Below are 20,271 nucleotides of genomic sequence, written 5' to 3'. Positions count from 1 at the left end.
ATTTCTACCCTCACAACAAGAAACAAAACTGAACAAGTTGAAATACAACAACATTTCTTGGAACCACCAGAGAATTGAGGTCGCAGGACAAGCTGTGACCATGAGATTCGAAAGACAGGTGAATTCAGGGAGCACATCCAGATCAGCTTCCCTGATGCACAAGTCTCTGAGGTCTCCGAACAGTCACTTTAATAAACTTCTGGAAGCTGAGTGTGAACTAGCTTCAGAGATGAAAGTCCCTGGTTGCCCAGACTGAGGAGGTGCCCCATACTTGGAGGTCTTATCTCCAAAAAACACCCACAAAGTTCTCCCAATAAAGATTGGAGAAAAGTCCTCTTTCTTTTGGCCAGGAAAAGGGGAAAAGTACCCATTTGATATATACCTGAGGGAAAGGTAACCATTTTGGCATAAGCTCAATGTGTTCTCCACAAGTCCTACCCAGAGAGAGGGAAGACTTCATGAGAGCCTTGTCCAATGTAGTGGAAGGGGCATGACTCAATTCTAGCCCCCCTAGCCTTTCTGCCTCAACTAACGAGGGATGGGAAAGCTACAAACCACTTGTGAAGGTCACAGAATAAGAGCACAGATCAGTCAAAAGACTAAAATGTTCATGATAGGTTAACTGGATACTTTCCCTCTCCCAGCCTCTTAGCAATGTATCCACGGGGCTCTTGTATAATAGTGGGAATGCAGAGAAAAGTTCTTCAAAGCTCAGACTATACTTAAGAAGGAAAATGAAATTTCTGAAACCTACAGTTTCAGCAAACAGTTAATATAGCCTAACTCCTAGCCAGATAAACATAACCCAAAGCCCCAAAATACTGTTTCAGTTCCTATTAGCCTAATACATCATGTCATGCTAAAAGACAAAACACACACACACGGGCATATACAAATATGAACACCCATAAAAGCAGCATATAATTTATTTTAAACACAACATTTTTTTATTGTTTAAATATTTAGCAGCATTTTCTACAAATGTGGGTCAAAATTAAAGGAAATATATGTGGGGATTACTACATTCCTAATAAAAACAAAATACTACATTTGTTTTTGTCTTTTTTTTCTTTCTCCTAATGAACATATTTGCAGAACACTTGGCAGGTATAAGCAATACATCATTCAATTTTAATTTATTTGATGCAAGTGATTTCAGAGTTGTGCCAAATCCTTTTGGAATGGCATGCCCATGTAATTATTGAATGCTTTATAGTTTCTAATTTCTTCATCAGTGAAGCTAATGTGATGGGCAAAGAGAAAAAAATGAGAATTATCTACTTCAACACTGACAAATGCACAAAGGCCAACACATAGTAGAGGTGCTTTCAATCTAAATTTTCATCTAAATGTTGCTTTTGGCTACAATGTGCAAATATCTTTCACATAGACAACTTGGAACCTGGTAATCAAACACCAATATATGTTTTGAAATGCTTTTATTTTAATGCTATGCCATGAGCATTAATATGTATAAATTTAAGTTTATTGAAAAATAGAAGTATAAATTCATTAATGAGAATTAAAAAGAAAACAAGTCAGGTTGGTAAGGATAGCCAAAAAGTTTATTTAAGAATATTTGCTTTCCACATTCAACGAATACTCTGAACAATGGGCACAGTTTGATGGTTTGAGTCTCATGTTCAGTTATATGAACACTGGGAAATAGTTAACAGGTTGAGAAGTCCCAGTCACATTTGGATTTGCCTTATGGCAAACAAGAGGCCACCACTAAGCCAGAGCGCAGGGGGAAATAATAGCTTTCATACTTGTTTGGTTGATTTGTTTTATTGTGTTTTTATAGGAAGGTCAGAAAGGATCCTCTATTGCAAAGTATATTTTACAGAAAATAATGAAAGTCAACCACAATTTCTAAAAGAGTAGTTTATTGATTTTGGGAGAGAGAGGAAAGGGAAGAGAGAGAAACACTGATGTGAGAGATGAACATACATGGGCTGCCTCTGCATGCCCACTATCTAGGATCAAACCTGCATCCTGGGATGTGCCCTGACCAGGAATCGAAACAGAAACCTTTCTGTGCACCAGAAGAAGCCCAACCAACTGAGCCACCCTGGCCAGGGAAACAACCATTTTACTAAAAATGTATCAGGCAGCTTTTTTTTTGTTGCTCATCATTTTCCATAAAAACTTAATTTTTTCTATTCTTCATTCTGAAACCAAAATGTAGGATGTTTAAGTCCAAGGTTGTTGTCTCCCAAAATCGAAGAATGAAGTCACAGACAAGAACAGTTAGTGGAACTGAAGTTTACTGGGAGATGCCAGTCCTGGAAAAGGTATAGCTGGAGTTCCAGGAGCAACCCAGTGTCCAGAGCTTCCTTCAAGCTACAGTCCAGAGTAGGTCAGCATCCAAGCTAATTCAAGTCTATTTGTCCATGTGTGGAAGCCCACATGGCCATAAGCCACGTGGGTGCAGGGAATGTGCTCTCCCGCGACAGAAACATCAGGTATCCATTGTGTGCTGTGCCAGGGGAAGCGAGAGTGCAAGCATGCACACTTTATTGTATATATGCATGTTAGTTCGTGATTGGTCATTTCTTTTTTTTTTAATTAAATTTTTATTGTTCAGATTACATTTGTTCCTCTTCCCCCCCCCCCCCATAACTCCCCTCCTTCCAGTTCCCACCCCACCCTCCGCCCTCACTCCCCACCCACTGTCCTCATCCATAGGTGCACGATTTTTGTCCAGTCTCTTCCCGAATCTCCCATTCCCCTTTCCCCCCCAAGAATAGTCAGTCCATTCCCTTTCTATGTCCCTGATTCATTATAATCACCAGTTCATTCTGTACATCAGATTATTTATTCACTTGATTCTTAGATTCACTTGTTGATAGATGCATGTTTGTTGTTCATAATTTGTATCTTTACCTTTTTCTTCTTCTTCCTCTTCTTAAAGGATACCTTTCAGTATTTCGTATAATACTGGTTTAGTGGTGATGAACTCCTTTAGCTTTTCCTTATCTGTGAAGCTCTTTATCTGACCTTCAATTCTGAATGATAGCTTTGCTGGATAAAGTAATCTTGGTTGTAGGTTCTTGCTATTCATCACTTTGAATATTTCTTGCCATTCCCTTCTGGCCTGCAAAGTTTCTGTTGAGAAATCAGCTGACAATCGTATGGGTACTCCCTTGTAGGTAACTGACTTTCTTTCTCTTGCTGCTTTTAAGATTCTCTCTTTGTCTTTTGCTCTTGGCATTTTAATTATGATGTGTCTTGGTGTGGTCCTCTTTGGATTCCTTTTGTTTGGGGATCTCTGCGCTTCTTGGACCTGTAAGTCCATTTCTTTCACCAGGTGGGGGAAGTTTTCTGCCATTATTTCTTCAAATAGGTTTTCAATATCTTGCTGTCTCTCATCTTCTGGCACTCCTATAATTCTGATATTAGTCCGCTTGAAGCTGTCCCAGAGGCTCCTTACACTATCTTCACACTTTCGGATTCTTTTTTCATTTTGCTTTTCCAGTTGGGTGTTTTTTGCTTCTTCGAATTTCAAATCTTTGGTTTGATTCTTGTGCTCCTCTGGTCTGCTATTGGGTATAACATTCTTTATTTCAGTCCGTGTATGCTTACTTTCTAATTTCTTTATTGTAGCATCGAGGGTCTCATTAGTTTTCGTGAGGCTCTGCTCAAGTTTATTGCAAGCCCTCAAAATTGCGATTTTTAGCTCCATATCCTCCATTTCTGTCATGTTTTTTTGTCTCTGCATCTTTTACGCTTTCTTGATGCACCCCTTGTGGTCTTTGTGCGCAGTCTTGTTCTAGTTAAGCCTTAATTGTTGTAGTTAATACTAGAGGGATTTGACCACCAGGCCGACTGGCTGTGGGAATCAGCTGTGTGGAATACTTCTGTCCTCTGGGGAGGTGCTAATCTAGCCTTTGCCTGAGGTGATTGGCAAATGGCTCTGTGCAGGGCTTGGGCGGGGCGGGATCAACAGGGCGGGGGGAGGGAGCAGCTATGGCTGCTCTCAGTCCGTCCCCAGGGGCTCTGCCTCTCTGTCCCAGCAACAGCTGCAAACCTCGGAGGGACCGTAGCCAGACAGTCCCACTTCTCCCGTTTGAGTCTGGGTCCCTAGAGACTTGCCCGGATCTGTAGCCCAGAGTCTGAGACTCCCTCCTGATTGAAAACGACAACCGCGCCCTCAGCCACCAGCCGGCTTTGCACGCGCACCACCGCACCACCGTACCTTTAAATTTTCCACACTGCGCCTCCTCTGAGCCTCGTAATGCTGTTGTTTTTCCTTCTAGTTGAAGAGTCTCTCCTCAGCCAGCCTTCCTGTGGTTCTGGTTGATGTCCGTTCCGTCTTTTAGTTGTATTTTTGAAGTGGTTGTTTGCGGCAGCAGTCTCCGGTGTTTACCTATGCCACCATCTTCGATTCTCCCCGTGATTGGTCATTTCAAAAAATTTTGCCTTAGCAACATTCTTGGGATTAGTCTTTATGACTTCCTGTCCTGTGATTGGTTATCTTCAGGCTGCCTGTCTTAGTAACATCCATACATTTTAAAGTCCATGCCTCTCAGGCACCTTTCCTTCCCCACCCAGTTGGGGTGTCTTAGTAACTCTGCCTAGCTGGGTTCTACTTTCCCTTCCCATGGCCCCAACCTTGTCTACCTAGCTTCCTTCGGTCTCCTCAGTCCCATTATCAAGATCAGATTTCTGTTATATGCATAGCCATGCCACAGATTATTTCAAGCATTTGTATGCCTCTGAGAGTTTTCCCATGCTTTAGCTATAATAGTTGTCTATTACTTTATGAATGATACAGGTGGACTTTTTAGACGTCTTTGGAACATGCAGAAATTTTCTGAAGGTGTCTATAACTTTCAACTTGCCTATATATTTATACAAAATTTGCATGTATTCACAAAGACTTTACTGTATCTGAGTCTTGTGTGGTCAATTTGAGTTTTGAATGTCTGAATGGAACACATTGGAACCTTTGAGAGGAGTTAGAAGTAGGGTTAGGTAGATGGGGTAAGCGGGGAAAGAAAGGAGGAAGTAGGGATGTGACAATTAGAGCCAGCTACAACCACAAGAATGCTGGTCTTGCAGAAAAACAGGATGCCACAAGGCAAGAATCTTTATTGTGCATGTGCAGAAGGATACAAGAGATAGGGGTGGCAGAAAAAGGAATAAATGCAGACATAACTGCAGGGCCAAGCAGGACCAAGCTCCAAACAGCAAGGATGTTTATCTTGCAGGTGCAGGATATTGTGAGAGATGGGGGAGAAGGAGGGAAGAAAGGGGAGGAAACATCGGAGGCATTTTGAAATTGTTACTAGGTGAGGAAGGTAGAAGAAGCCAATCAAAGAATGAAAAAGACAAAGAATGGGTCCATAGCAAATAAAACCCCTAGTCAAGTGAACTTCAGTGGCAACCCACTTTTGGGCCTTGGGCCCTGCTCCCTGCGTGTGGAGTTTGTACCCACTTATATAATAAATTTCCATCCTTTTACTTAAATCTTCTGGCCTACAATTGTATTCTTCAACTTGGTGAGACACAATTTAGGATGAACTTCGGCTCACCATTTTGGCATCACCTTGACTATACAAATGCATTTTTAGATCATGCAATCACATGCAAGGTGTTTAACATCTCAGGTCTGGAATCAGACAGACAGGAGTCAAATCCAGGATCTTCATTTTCAAAATTTTTCTTTTGAAAATCTTACAAAATTTTTAAAAATCTCATACATGTTTCTTAACCTCATTTAGTTTGAGGATTTATATTTTTAAAATTTGAAAATAACATAACATATAGTATTATATTAGGTCTAGGTCTAGGTCTATAACTATGTCTATACATACCTTCTAACTCAGTAATGACACTTCCAGGAATTTATTGTAGAAATACAAAATATACATTAGACATTTAGGAGGGGGATAAAGATGCACAGAATTGAAACGCCCAATCTACACATTTACTCATCACAGCATTGTTCACAATAAATAAATCTTGGAAGAAATTTAAATGCACACCAGCAGGTACCTGTGAAATAAATGGTACCACATCATTAAAATCAAATAATTTTAAAAGATTACATGCACACACAAATGCACAAATATAGAGAGATTAAGGAGGCTTTTTTAGGTACAGATCGGTAAAGACCACCAAAATATAATGTTAGGTGAAAAAGCAAGGTATCCAACAAAGGGTATACTATCCTATGTTTTACATAAAACAGTAAAAACATACATACTCTGGACGTTTAAGAAAAGAAACCAATACATGAATTTTTCTGTAATGGAGGGTCATAATCCAGAAATATTGAGGACAAGTGTGGAAGCAAGACTTTTTTTTTACCTGTTCTGTTTTGAATCATGTGGTTGTATTCTACTCACTATATAACTTAGAAAAAAAAAACCCAAAATAGTCAAAATAAAACAACACTACATCGCTGATTCAGCGGCCATAAGTCATTAGTTACAGAACAACCTGGAGGCTTTGGTGGTTGCCCAAGACTGTTATTTAGACTTCTGCAGGTTCAGTCGCATAACAATGGCTGGCCTGAGGGCCTTTTTGTTATTTTCCTCTTTCTTGACCATTTTTCCCTGGAGCCTTTCTCCACTAATGTGCGGAGATTTAAACTTCTTCAGGCACAGTCACTATAAATGGAAACAAAGAATTGTTAACCAATTTTTCTGAACAGAATTTTAAGGTAGGTTTGTAGTGTTAAGGCCATAGAACAGTGGGTCCCTGAAGACACTGGTCATCCTTCTTAAAGGCAGAGACATAATGTTCACAAACATTATCTGACTTTATATTTTTAAGTGGATTTTCATTTATTGGTTTGAAAGAGAGAGAGAGAGAAAGAGAGAGAGAGAGAGAGAGAGAGAGAGAGAGAGAGAGAGAGAGAGAGAATGAAAGCAGAGAGAGAGAAACAGCAATTTGTGGTCCCACTTATTTGTGCATTCACTGGTTCATTCTTGTATGTGCCCTAACTGGAGATCAGACCCACAACTTTGGCGTATGGGAACATACACGGACCAGGGCGTAACTTAATATTTAAAGAACGCCTAAACTGACTTCTAAAAACAGAGGTAAGACTAGAGGTCCAACATATTAAATTGTCAATATCACAAAATGAGTGTTTCAGACTGTGTGCTAAGCTTTATTATTGGCTTCTTATCATATTCTTTCCCCAGTAAACTATGCTGCCTGCAGAGAAGTCTTTATGTAGGAACTAACTCTATTTTAGTGGATTAAGTTGATATTACTGATCACTACAGGTATGGCTGTTGATTGTCTGCTACTATTGAAGCATCCATCTTATATAAAAACTGCTGTTTGAAATTTTAACCCTGCTATTTCTGGCTTCTGTAAATGCTTGTTGGCTTAAATAATAAGGACAATAAGACTACTCCCATTTCAGAGAGGCCATTAAACCTTCTCCAGACGAAGTTATCAGTGCTGGCATCAAGTCAAGCCTTTGGTGTAGGTCTCAAAGCCCCAGCACATAGGACCCTTTAAGAACTTGCAAAGGGAACTGGAAAAAAACCATATTTGGGAGACAAAGAAGATGGAATGGTATAAATACGGGAAACTTCCTGTGTGATTTCACTCCAGAATTTGAGAGACATTTTCCTCTGGGAAATAATAATAAATGTAACTCCATCTCTCTAAGCGTTGCTTGGTTCTTCTCCCGTTTTCTGTAACACTATGGCAATAAATGATGACCAGGTGAGAACAAGCAAGTGAGGAGACAGAAAGAAGGCGGGTAGATAAGGGTGGGACCATGGGAGGAGGAACCCAACTAGCTGGAGTTACTAAGACATCCCAACTCAGCGGGGAAAGAAGGGCATGCGAAGGAGGCACAAACTTTAAAATATATGGATGTTGCTAAGACAGGTAACTTGCATATAACCAATCACAAGATAGTAAGATGTAAAAATCCAATCCCAAAGATGTTACTAAGGCAAAATGCTTTGACAGTGACCTGGGTTGTTTTCCTGAGCAGGATGCAAGGATGATTTCTGTCCGGGGTTCTTGTCCAGAAGGATTCAAAGAATGAAGCCACGGACAAAAGGTGGTAGATGAAAAGGGTGGAGATTTATTGGAAGCAAATACAGATTCCCATGCAGGGAGGGGGTCCCAAGGGGGTAACTCACTAGGATTTTTTTTTTTTTTTGCTAAGGTTTATAAAGGCTGCAGTTCTTTGTTTTTTCATACTCCCAGCTGCACCTTTTTTCAGCACTGGCTTCTCTCAAACTTTGATTCCACTAAATAAACATTTTTTTGTCTATAAAACATAAAAATCATCATTTAAATAGAGACTCTACATCAAATGTTTCAATATCCATAATTGTCTATATTATTCATTGTTCTGAACCAGCAGAGGTCTGGTTTCCTTTAAGATACTTTACCAAATGTTTGCCACTACTGTGGACTTCCCAGAAGATGGTTTTCCTGTGTCCTTGAAACTACTGCAGTGGGAAGGTTTATGTTTCTTAGTTTTTGAGGGAAAGAGGGAAGTTACAGTTATCCTCTAGGAAAAACTCTCTCAATAAAAATACCCAAATTTTACCGAGTATTTACTAAGTATCAGAAAATTTGCACTGATTTTAAAACATGTAATTTCAACTTCTATAATTCTGTGATACAGATATTATGCAATATAAATTTTAATTGTTATGGGAGAGAGATATATAAACTGCAGAAACCCTATGAGTGGCCAAATTATTATGACCACTTGACGTCTGTAGGCAAATTAGCTATAATTTCGCGCTGAAGTTGCTAGAGGGCCAGACCATTATAAATAGGGAAACAGGTTGTTTACCATGACAGTAGAAGTGATTTTTTTCTGAAGATATGGGCAAACAATGCAATTTAACAGCCTTTGAACGTGGGATACATATATATATATATATATATATATATATATAATCTAATTCAATATTGACTCCCCTTTCCACTGATGTCCTTGAAGTAATATCAATCACCTCTGTGGCTACATAGAGGTGTCCTTAGTTCCTGAAAGCCATGGTCTGTATAATTTTTAAGTATATGGGATCTATATCCAAGCTCTCAACCTAATAAAGTTATTAGAAACACAATGTTATCATACAACATGACCAAGATTATAATACATCTATCAAATGGTATGGTAACATATTCATCTAAGTCAAAAATAAATAAAACAAACTAAAAGTGATTTAATGTTATTTATATTGTATTTTGTTTTTAATCACTATATATTGTTAATGATTCCAGATTTCCAGATTAAAATATACAGTAGATCATGACCTTACTTGGTATATTGAAGGTTTTTCATATCTGACTGTTTCTTTGGCAATTTTATCTCTTCACATGTATCATATCATGATTGATTTCCTTCCAAAGACTCACCCAGATGCTCAGAGATCATCTAAATATTTTTAAATATATTTTGATTGATTTCAGAGAGGAAGGGAGAGGGAGAGAAAGATAGAAAGATCAATGATGAGAGAGAATCATTGATCAGCTGCCTCCTGCAAGCCCCCAACTGGGGATCAAGCCCGTAACTGAGGCATGTGCTTTGACTGGAATCAAATCTGGGATCCTTCAGTCCGCAGACTGACACTCTATCCATTGAGCCAAACAAAGTAGGGCAAGCCAAACCAAGTAGGGCTAATTCTTTTTTTTTTTTTTTAAATAAAGCATATTACATGTATTGACAAAATAGGATAAATGTACTGTTGTGATTATTTTAAATATTTCTAAATGAAATGTGCATATCACAAACCCAGCATCAACTTCAAACTTTTGTTAAGAAAGTGTATGAGTGGAACTGGTATTTTCCACTTTACACAATTATCTAAAGCTCTTTGAACTCAATTTCTGGTGAAATTACATCTTGTCCAAGGGAGTAAAAAGGTCTTTGTTGTTGTTCTTTGTCTCATGACCTCATTCCTCTCTATAGAAGACTTGGGGATTCATCAAGTGACCCTTAAAAAAATACAGCATTTATTAAACCTTTTGCCTATTGTCCAGTTCTGAGAATTATACATAAGAAGGCTTAGTTTATAAGTAAGGAAGCAAAGCTGATTAAAGAGAAGCAGAATAATAATTGACAAGTAACATCCAAATCATATAGCCAGGGCCAAGATGAATGAAAGATCCAAGAGAGAGAATTACAACTTGCTGAGCTTAATTATGGATGCTTAGATATTGGAAAAGAGATGGAGACTGAGGAATTCATGTAAGTAAAAACAAAATAGTTACAGCTGTGTAAAATTCTGGGCATACAGAATTGACTGACATCCAATGTGTGCTTTAGATGATCAGTTCTTTTTTATTACTCACTAGGACAATTCTAGTCACATTTCCTGGGCCCATAATATATAGTATTCCACAAATTGTGTCTCTGAGTTGAAATAATTTCATTGGAAATGGAGATAATATAAATATTTTAATATTTAATCATATGCTATCTCTTTATATTAATCTTTTCTTTGGAAATATTTGCATTATGTGTTTACCATATTTTCCTAATGCTCTGCATGAATATGTATGATTTTTTAATCAGGAAAAATACATACATAAAAAGTAGCTAATATATTTTTATGTTTATACCTACTAGATGAGGCAAATACTGAAAATAAAAGCATTAAAATAGCTGGCATATTTGGGTAACTAAAAAAATGACTAGTACAAAGTGAAGTCAATTTATTGATTATCCATAATTTATGATACAAATATTCACTCTGTATGCATGAATACATAGATTTGCAAAAAATATAGACAATTATTATTTGTTGAAAATTTCTATATCTTTATTCAGTAAAATAAAATGAGACTAATTAAAAAATTTTTAAAGCTGTAAAATAAAATAAATGACTAAATGAATGAGTGACTAAACAAATGAATGAATAATGTATTCTGCTTATAAACACCTACTTAAAAATAAATTATGTTACCTATGAGTGGAAAAAGAAATGTTCCAAATACTTGAATGAATTGAAGGTATCCTTGTGACTGGTCTCAGTTATTCTGAAATGAGCAATATACTACCATTCCCACAAAAAGAATCTCCATAAAGCCTCATGCCTTTCTTAATTCTTAAATTTGAGAAAAAGCAGCATCTCTTGGCATGTCATACAGCCTTTAGTGTACTTTACAGAATATGGGAAGAATTAACAGTCATTAAATTAGATTCATAAATTCACAGAACTGCAAAGCCTAAACTGTTTTATAACGATCACTTAATCAAAACACTTAATCTATTGGATCAAAGAGAAGACACATGAATGCTAAGAATATTTTCCCAGTTCACGCAGACTTAACGTTGAAGCTGTGGTTTGGATCCTGGACTATTCCTGCTCAACTCTTGGCCCCTACACTTGGACACATAGGTACACAGTGGCAGGGTGAACACATATAAACTTTTAAAATTTTTATTCAAGGATGATAATCCAAACAATGCAGTATTCAGTAAAACAAACCAGAAAAATTGGGGGTGAGGGGCAGGGGGAAGTATTTGGGATGGAATTATCAGCTTTTGTTGTGTATGTATTAACAGATGCATTACTTTGTATTTAATCCACTACCACCTTCACTTTGTTCTAGTTGTAACTCATAACTACACTGAGATGCATTAACTAAATAAAATGTTATGAAAGGAAAAATATCTAACAAATGCTAATAATATTGAGAACTGCAAAGTCTCTCAGCAGACAACAAGACCTGACCAAATTCTAGAGTGGCTTCTAGCAGCTTAAAACCTTGCTTCTAGGATGACCTTGGGCCCCTTTAAAATGCCTGTCTGAGCCTGGCTGGCCAGTGTGGCTGAGTGCTGACCTAGGAACCAGAAGTCTCAGGTTCGATTCCCATTCAGGGCACATGCCTGGGTTGAGGGCTCGATCCCCAGGAAGAGTGAGTGCAGGAGGCAGCCGATTGATGATGTTTCTCTCTCATCCACGTTTCTATCTCTCTATCCCTCTCCCTTCCTCTCTTTCTAAATATCAATGAAAACATTTTTTAAATGCCTGCCTGAGAAAGCTCAGGGCTACCAGGAATATTTATATTTGTTTTAGCTAAAACTTCAGGAGAACCTGATAAGCTTCTAAACCCTCTCTTGGAGCCATCACTTTAGAAATATTGCCATTTGGAATTCTTTCTTTGCCCTTTGAATCGCCACCCAAAACTGTTTCCTGGAGGACCTGAGAGCTGGCTATTTGAAATGCAAACATTCGAGAAGCTAACTCTCAGGCTTTCCCAGAGCCTGTGGGAGGATGAGGCCTAAAATGGGCTCCTCTCTTCATCTTACACCACTGCCTCCATTCATAGATGCAGAAGTTCATTTCTCCTCTAGATAAGCAGCAATCACCTAGGTCAGTGATGGCGAACCTTTTGAGCTCGGTGTGTCAGCATTTTGAAAAACCCTAACTTAACTCTGGTGCCATGTCACATATATGGTTGATATTTTCAACCATGTCACATATATGGCTGATATTTGCAACCATAGTAAAACAAAGATTTATGTTTTTTATATTTATTTTATATATTTAAATGCCATTTGACAAAGAAAAATCAACCAAAAAAAATGAGTTCGCGTGTCACCTCTAACACGTGTGTCATAGGTTCGCCGTCACTGACCTAGACTAACCCCTTTAACAACTATCAGGGTCTCTCTGTTGGCACATGCCAACCTTAACCTTTTTTCTCACAGATTTGAGTTCAGTTCACACTGGACCCTCTTGCCTATTCCAATCTTACTACTGGATAAACCCCTCCTTACCACTTTAGTGTCCTTTTGTGTTTATCATAGACACTAGGTCACCAGGTGGTCAGAGTTGGCAGCTCAAACTCAGGGCAGGGGTGACTGAGTGAGGCCATCTCATTGCAACTAATCCAGGGGGAGTATCAGGCCTATCCTATATAATAATCCTATATAATAAAGAGGTAATATACAAATTGACCATCACACCCTCGCACAAGTTGGCCACCCCCATGTAGCCACAAGATGGCTGCCCCCATGTGGCCACAGATGAGCAGCAGAGGAGGGCAGTTGGGGGAGACCAGGCTGGCAGGGGAGGGCAGTTGGGGACAATCGGGCCAGCAAGGGAGTATATAGGCGTTGATCAGGCTGGCAGGGGAGTGGTTAGGGGTGATCAGGCTGGCAGGCAGAAGCAGTTAGGGGCAATCAGGCAGGCAGGTGAGCAGTTCGGAGCTAGTAGTCCAAGATTGTGGGATCGGACCTAAACTGGCAGTCGAACATCCCTTGAGGGGTCCCAGGTTGGAGAGGGTGCAGACTGGGCTGAGGGACACCCTCCCCCCACCAGTGCACGAATTTCATGCACCAGGCCTCTAGTCCTGTAAATGATGCCACCACATGAACTCCATTTCATACTGCATTTTGATGGTAAGTATTTTAAACATGAATGTTCAATTGCTAAATGGCCTTAGTGTACATAGAGGACTCTATTGTTGATGCTTTAGAGGAAGAACTGACTCTCTAACCCTGTCCCAATAGTTTTCCAAGGAAGTGAATCCTCCCTAACTTAACACAAGTAATACATGCACTGAGTCTTTAAAATCCAAGTGGATTAAATGTGACATATTTGTTATAAATGATTGGAAGCCAAGAAACTATAGCTAACTAGAGTATACTGGTGTTACAACAACACTCAAATTTGGTAACAGAAAAGTCCTGATTATAAGTGAGATAATGTTGAGCCTTGGATGACTGCATGTTCACCCATGCTTAAGATAATAATTTTATTATATGCATGAAAAATACTATTTGGGGTCATTAATTTGGTTATAGGTTTATTAAAATCCATGACATGTACTTTGTAGGTTTATAAAATGTTTCTATTTTAATTAAGGATTGAATTGATTTATTTAAAACAATATTTTGTATATGGTGTGTTTATAAACAGCTTCTTAAACATGCTGGATTTGAAGAAATACTGTGTTACTTTATTTTATTTTAACATAGTCAAGTTACAGGACTTTTATTATTTGTTCAGGGAGTTTTCAGAAGTACATGAAAACTATGACTATATCAGGTACTAAAAAATTAGAGTGTGGCACAATATGAGAGTTTTGAACATATCAAATGTAAATTCAACAACAAATATTAACTTAGTTCATTTAACTAATATCAAAATAAAAACAAATTTTAGACATTAATTAAGCTTTCAGTCTCTCCATTTTTGCTGTGAATAAGTTCATACATATGCATTTTTTTTCTAGCAGGAACAAGGAATTGTGAGTTTTACAAACTTATTTTATTTTTATTTTTTTTAAAAAGAACAAGTACTGAACTCTAAAATGTCAGAAAACTGCCCTAACCGGTTTGGCTCAGTGGATAGAGCGTCGGCCTGTGGACTGAAGGCTCCCAGGTTCGATTCTGGTCAAGGGCATGTACCTTGGTTGCAGGCACATCCCCAGTAGGGGGTGTGCAGGAGGCAGCTGATCAATGTTTCTGACTCACTATCCCTCTCCCTTCCTCTCTGTAAAAAAATCAATAAAAAATATATTTTAAAAATAAATAAATAAAATGTCAAAAAACTGAGTGTTAGGAGAAAAATCGTGCCAAGATTTTTTAAAGAGAGACCATGTGGCCAACATAGGAAGAAGATAAAGACAATTTCTTTGATAATTTCCAAATGAAAGTCCTAGATATAAACTTGGCCTTGTTGTCTACGTTAAGCGATATCAACAGAATTGATATTCTGAGGTTCATGGCAATTTCACACTAATTCATGTGAAGTATTTCTTAAGTGCCTATGATATCCAAAGTCTTGTGCTTTGGACAAGAATCTGAAAACAAAACAAAACACGCTATTAAAGAAGCTAAGACATTCAGACAAATAAATAGGATGAAGGACCATATGTGAATTTAATTTTTTATTTCTAATTCAATCCATTTTTTTCCTCCATTTAGAACATTCAGAAATGTTGCCAAATATATAGATAGATAGATGATAGATAGATAGATAGATAGATAGATAGATAGATAGTATCAGAACTTTGGTGAACCATTTGAGAAGCTGCTCATTCTTAGCTATGGAAATGGTACATTTTAAACATTTTTTTTACATTAAGTAATGCTTATTATATTTATTCATACACAGTTCATGTATCCAAAAAAGCATATCATGCAAAGATTAGAAGCCATACGAATTGAGAAAAGCAATGCAGCAATTTACATATTCATCTCTCCCTCTATAAGCCCAATGTCATTTGTCAGCTAAATGGCTGTGTTTAGATGGAAAGGATTTTAAGACCTTGATGAAAAAAAATGTGAAGGAAAACATGTAAAAAAATACTATGCAGCAAGCAGACAAGTCCACAGAAGATGGCATTCTGTGTATTTGTGTCACTAAACGCCAAATCTTACTGCTGGGTCCTACTCTCATGCTGAGTATTACATCCCATAAACTCAAACCAATGTTCTTTCACTGACAATTTGTGATAACAAAAATCCTCCTTAGTCAAATATGTTCTTTTAAAATTGCCTTAAATAGATTTATTTTAAAACACATACGCTTAAGAACCAAAAGCAGCTAGCATATTCTTTACCAGGCTGAGTGCTGAGAAGGAAGGAGATCATTCTGATCACCCTGGTTTCTGTTCCCAAGCAGCTTATAACCCAATTTTGCCTGGAAAAAAAGGCACATTTACAATTACCCTGTGGCATCAAAATTAAAATAAGATGGCTATTCAATAAAACTTAAATGGCTTGCCTTAAAATCCTTTTTAACAACAAATGCTTTGAGACTATGTATGCATTCCATTTTTAATAGTGACTCAAATTTAGTGTGGTACAGTAGAAAGAAATACAACTTTTGAATTAGGCGGACATAAGTCTACATCCATCCCTGCAACTTAATGATATCTGGCTCTTCCTAGTCTTGGTTTCTTCATGTTTTAAATGTAAGTAAATATCACTCTTTCAGAGTGGCTGTAAGTATTGCACATAAAGTTTACATGTGCTATGTCCAGTGCTTGGAAGACATGTTGCAGTCACAGTGTGGTAAATATTTTCCTGGTGTTGTTTTTAGGTGGTATCAAATGCATGCTGTTAATAGACACAGATGTAGAACTTAAAATAGAAAATAAAAAGAAGAAGAGAAACAGATTTTGTTTCCAAAACCTAACCACATAGTAGCGATTAATTACTCCGGAGCTGAGTGTTTGAGATAACCGAGGTTAAAAAAAAATGTCGATTGCTAGATTGAGGAGAGAAAATAACGCTTTACTCAAGGGAGTCTCAGCAACTTCCTTACAACTTAAAGATTTAAATATAAACTCAGAGAAGTCACAGACTTGTAAAGGTAGAAATTACTTGAGAAACAAAATAATACAAATCTCTTGTTTTACAGTCGATGAAGAGCTCTTGGATTAATTGTTATAGTCGACATAGTGACTGAATTGAAGTCTTGCAAGTTTCCTCACTTTGCCCAGACCTAAGACACAGACCACCTTCACTTGCCAAAATGCACTCAAACGTAGATGTACAACATAAACCAGAAAAGAAAATAGAGCAAGAATGCTATAAAAAGCCTAAATAAGAAGCTTAAAAATAAACTACAGGTAAAATATAGGTAATTATAAACTTCATATTGCTCTATTTCTCTTTCCTACTCTTTCCAAATGGAATTTACATAATATTCACCCTGATTATTTTATTAAAACCATCTATTTTAAGTTATCTACTCTTTTATTAATGTGATATTTTTCAGACCATTTATTTAGTAACTACAATTGTTTTTGTTTAATATACAATCAAAGAACCATTATTCCCTGCTGACAAAATATCTGAATTGCCAGTGATAACTAGTTTATTTGTGACAGTCTTACAACAATGATTTGTCATTCATGTATACCATATTAGCAATTAAGGTACACATCTTTGTTAATAAGGTACTTTAATCAAAATTTATAAATGTGATACTAAATATCTGTATGTCATGATCTATGGTAAAGAATAAATTTATATTTATACACAATTAAAATAACATCTAAATTTAAATTTTAAATAATCACCTTTTATCTACCACATTGCTTTACAATTAATACAACAATGAGATATTAAGCCATAAGTATAATATTTAATATATTAAAACTATTGGGCCAAAACCGGTTTGGCTCAGTGGATAGAGCATCGGCCTGCGAACTCAGGGGTCCCAGGTTCGATTCCGGTCGGGGGCATGTACCTGGGTTGCGGGCACATCCCCGGTGGGAGATGTGCAGGAGGCAGCTGATCGATGTTTCTCTCTCATCGATGTTTCTGACTCTCTATCTCTCTCCCTTCCTCTCTGTAAAAAATCAGTAAAATATATATAAAAAAAAACAAAAAAAAAAAACTATTGGCTGGAAAAATATTTTAAAAGTGTGTGTGTATTGGATATAAAACTTTAAAAAATGTTTACTAGATTAAATTTTTATTTTTTGTTGTTCTTTAGAGAAATTTTATATTCACAGAAAAATTGTATAGAAGTTACAGAGATTCCTGTATTCCCCTGCCCCCAGGCATTCATAGCCTCTCCCATTATCAACATCTTTCACCAGAGTAATACATTTGTTACAATTGATGAACCTACACTGACACATGATTATCTCCCCAAATTCATTATTTACAATAGAGTTCACTTTTGGAGTTGTTATTCTATTGATTTAGACAAATGTATAATAACGTATCCACCATTATAGTATCATGCAGAATATTTTCACTCCCCTAAAAATTCTCTGTGCTCCACTTTTTCACCCCTCCCTCTCTCCTAACTTCTGGCAAACACTGATCTTTATACTATCTCTATAGTTTTACTTTTTCTAAAATGTTATATATGATCATGTGCCACATAACAATGGATCAGTTAATGATGACCTGCATATACAACAGTGATCACATAAGGTTATAATGGAGCTGAACAATTCGCACTGCTCAGTAAGTTGTAGCCATGTAGCCATCAATGCATGTAGCACAATGCTTTACATACATGCTTGTGGTGATGCTGGTGCAAACATGCTGTGCTGCAGTCATGTAAAATACAGTACATACAGTTACGTACAATACCTAACACTGGATAATGGTAGTAAATGGCTGTTACTGATTTATGTATTAACTATACAATAATTTTATCATTATTTTAGATTTAGATTTTCTACTTATAAAATTTTTTTGCTGTAAAAAAGTAATATATTTCCACCAGGACCAATGGTATGCCATATAACACAGCAGCAGTTCCATACTTCTTGTGTCACAACATTTATTGATTAAAATCATTTTCTCTTGTTCTTGGTTCAATGTGGTATTGTTTTGCACAGTAACATGTTGTACAGGCGTATAGCCTATGAGCAGTAGGCTATTCCATGTAGCCCAGGTTTGTCGTAGGTTACACCATCTAGGTTCGGGTAGGTGCACTCTATGAAGTTTCCCAATGACAAAATCGCCTAAGTACACATTTCTTAGAAGGTATTGCCACCCTTAAGTGGCATATGACTATGGTTGGAATCATACAGTATGTAGCCTTTCTAATTGGCTTCTTTCACTTAGTAATATGCATTTACATTTTCCCCATGTCTTTTTATGGTTTGATAGCTCATGTCTTCCTAGTGCTAAATAATATTCCATTTATGTGGATGTATCATGGTTTACATATGCATTTACTACTGAAGACCTCTGGATTGCTTCAAGCTGCTATAAACATCCAAGTGCAGATTTGTGTGTGAACATGTTTTCAACTCTTTGGGTAAGTACCAAGAAGTGCAATTTCTGGGTCATATGATAAGAGCATATTTAGTTTCATAATAATATTTTAAATAAAATAACTTGAGCTTATAAAAGGAGTCAAAAATACATTTTTAGAAGAGAATGATATTTTTCCTTTTCTTAATCTATACAATTAAAAATTAAAGACATAACAGGCCATGAGAGAGCTGCTCTCTAGAGATGATGAACTTCTCTGGTTGAAAAAAAAAATTGATCTCCTGTCAACCTTATGCTGACAACCAAATTGTTTGGCATTAAACTGTAAGTTATTCTGTTTCCCAGATATAAAATATTTGAATTGTCTCATGTGTTAAATAATATTCAGCATAAAATAGCCTAAAGACAGTACATTTCTACCAGGTCTTACTGAAATTTATAAATTAAATATAATGTATATATATATATATATATATGTAACCCAGCACATATTACACAATATATTCAAGCTGAATTTAATAGACCTCTTAATTTTCAATAGGGAATGTTAACTTCCCCACTTGATCTTTGATTTACATGAATGTTTGTCCAGTTATTTATAAAAATGTGCACTAATCTAGGCTATTTCAAGGGAATATAACCAAAAACTACACAAATCATAACATACGTTCAGGTCTGATAAGTAATTATTCATAAAAACATAACTGAGGGGTATATAATGCACCATTCCCACAATTTTATAATCTTAATTGCATGATCTTAGTGGACCTCCAGAGAATTATATTATTGGTTAGGTTATGTTTTACATCTTCCTCAAATCTGAATCATTTTAACTAAACTTTTTTTTAACAATGGCCATCCTCTTTCTGATACTGAGTCATTAAAATATCCATAAAACTAAAACTACATTTCTTTTAGCATTGTTCCTCAAGATATTGTCATATATAGAGATTTATAAAGCCTATTTCTTTCACAAGTCAGTGTTAGAAAAAGCATTGTCTTCCTGAGAAGTTGGTATTAACTGGTTAGAGTCACATATTGGCTACATAAAACATTTTGTTTTTCACATTTTTCTCCAGTGTTCATTAAGTTCATATTCAGCTTATTTTTCAGCTAAAATATATTATTCAGTACCGGATCACATGAGCTTCTCCTGAATCTGTCTTGATTCATATTATATGCAAATCAATTGAAGGTTTAAGTTTGCCCTAATACTATTTTTCATCTCCAAAATAATTACATTTAGGTATTTATTATTTTGTAAACTAACTTGATTTTTGCTTTATTCAGTGAAAAAAAAAAGAATAAATACAATTTTAAAATCAAATGGTTTGATCAAAATATGCTTACCCACTTAGTGTCCACAGTAAATATTTTAAGACAGAAACCAGCATATATTTTATTTTAACATCTCACTATATACCCAGTGATAATTTAACAGAATTATTAAAATTTGCACAAATGTTTAAATATTTATCAATGTATTTTTTTTCTCCAAGAAAAGTCATGCTGGTAGATTAGTCTGAAAGTTAATCTTATGCTAATTACCAGAGAATTACACAAAAAAATGTTGAACTTACTGAGGCTAGAAACTGCCTATTCATTATACTTCCTATGCCATA

The sequence above is a fragment of the Myotis yumanensis genome, unplaced genomic scaffold, assembly GCF_028538775.1.
Source record: "Myotis yumanensis isolate MYYU_CA2020_CCGP unplaced genomic scaffold, mMyoYum1.0.hap1 SCAF_1, whole genome shotgun sequence".
In the NCBI taxonomy this organism is placed as follows: Eukaryota; Metazoa; Chordata; class Mammalia; order Chiroptera; family Vespertilionidae; genus Myotis; species Myotis yumanensis.
The sequence above is the reverse complement of the archived record's forward strand: the minus strand, read 5'-3'. Positions refer to the sequence as shown.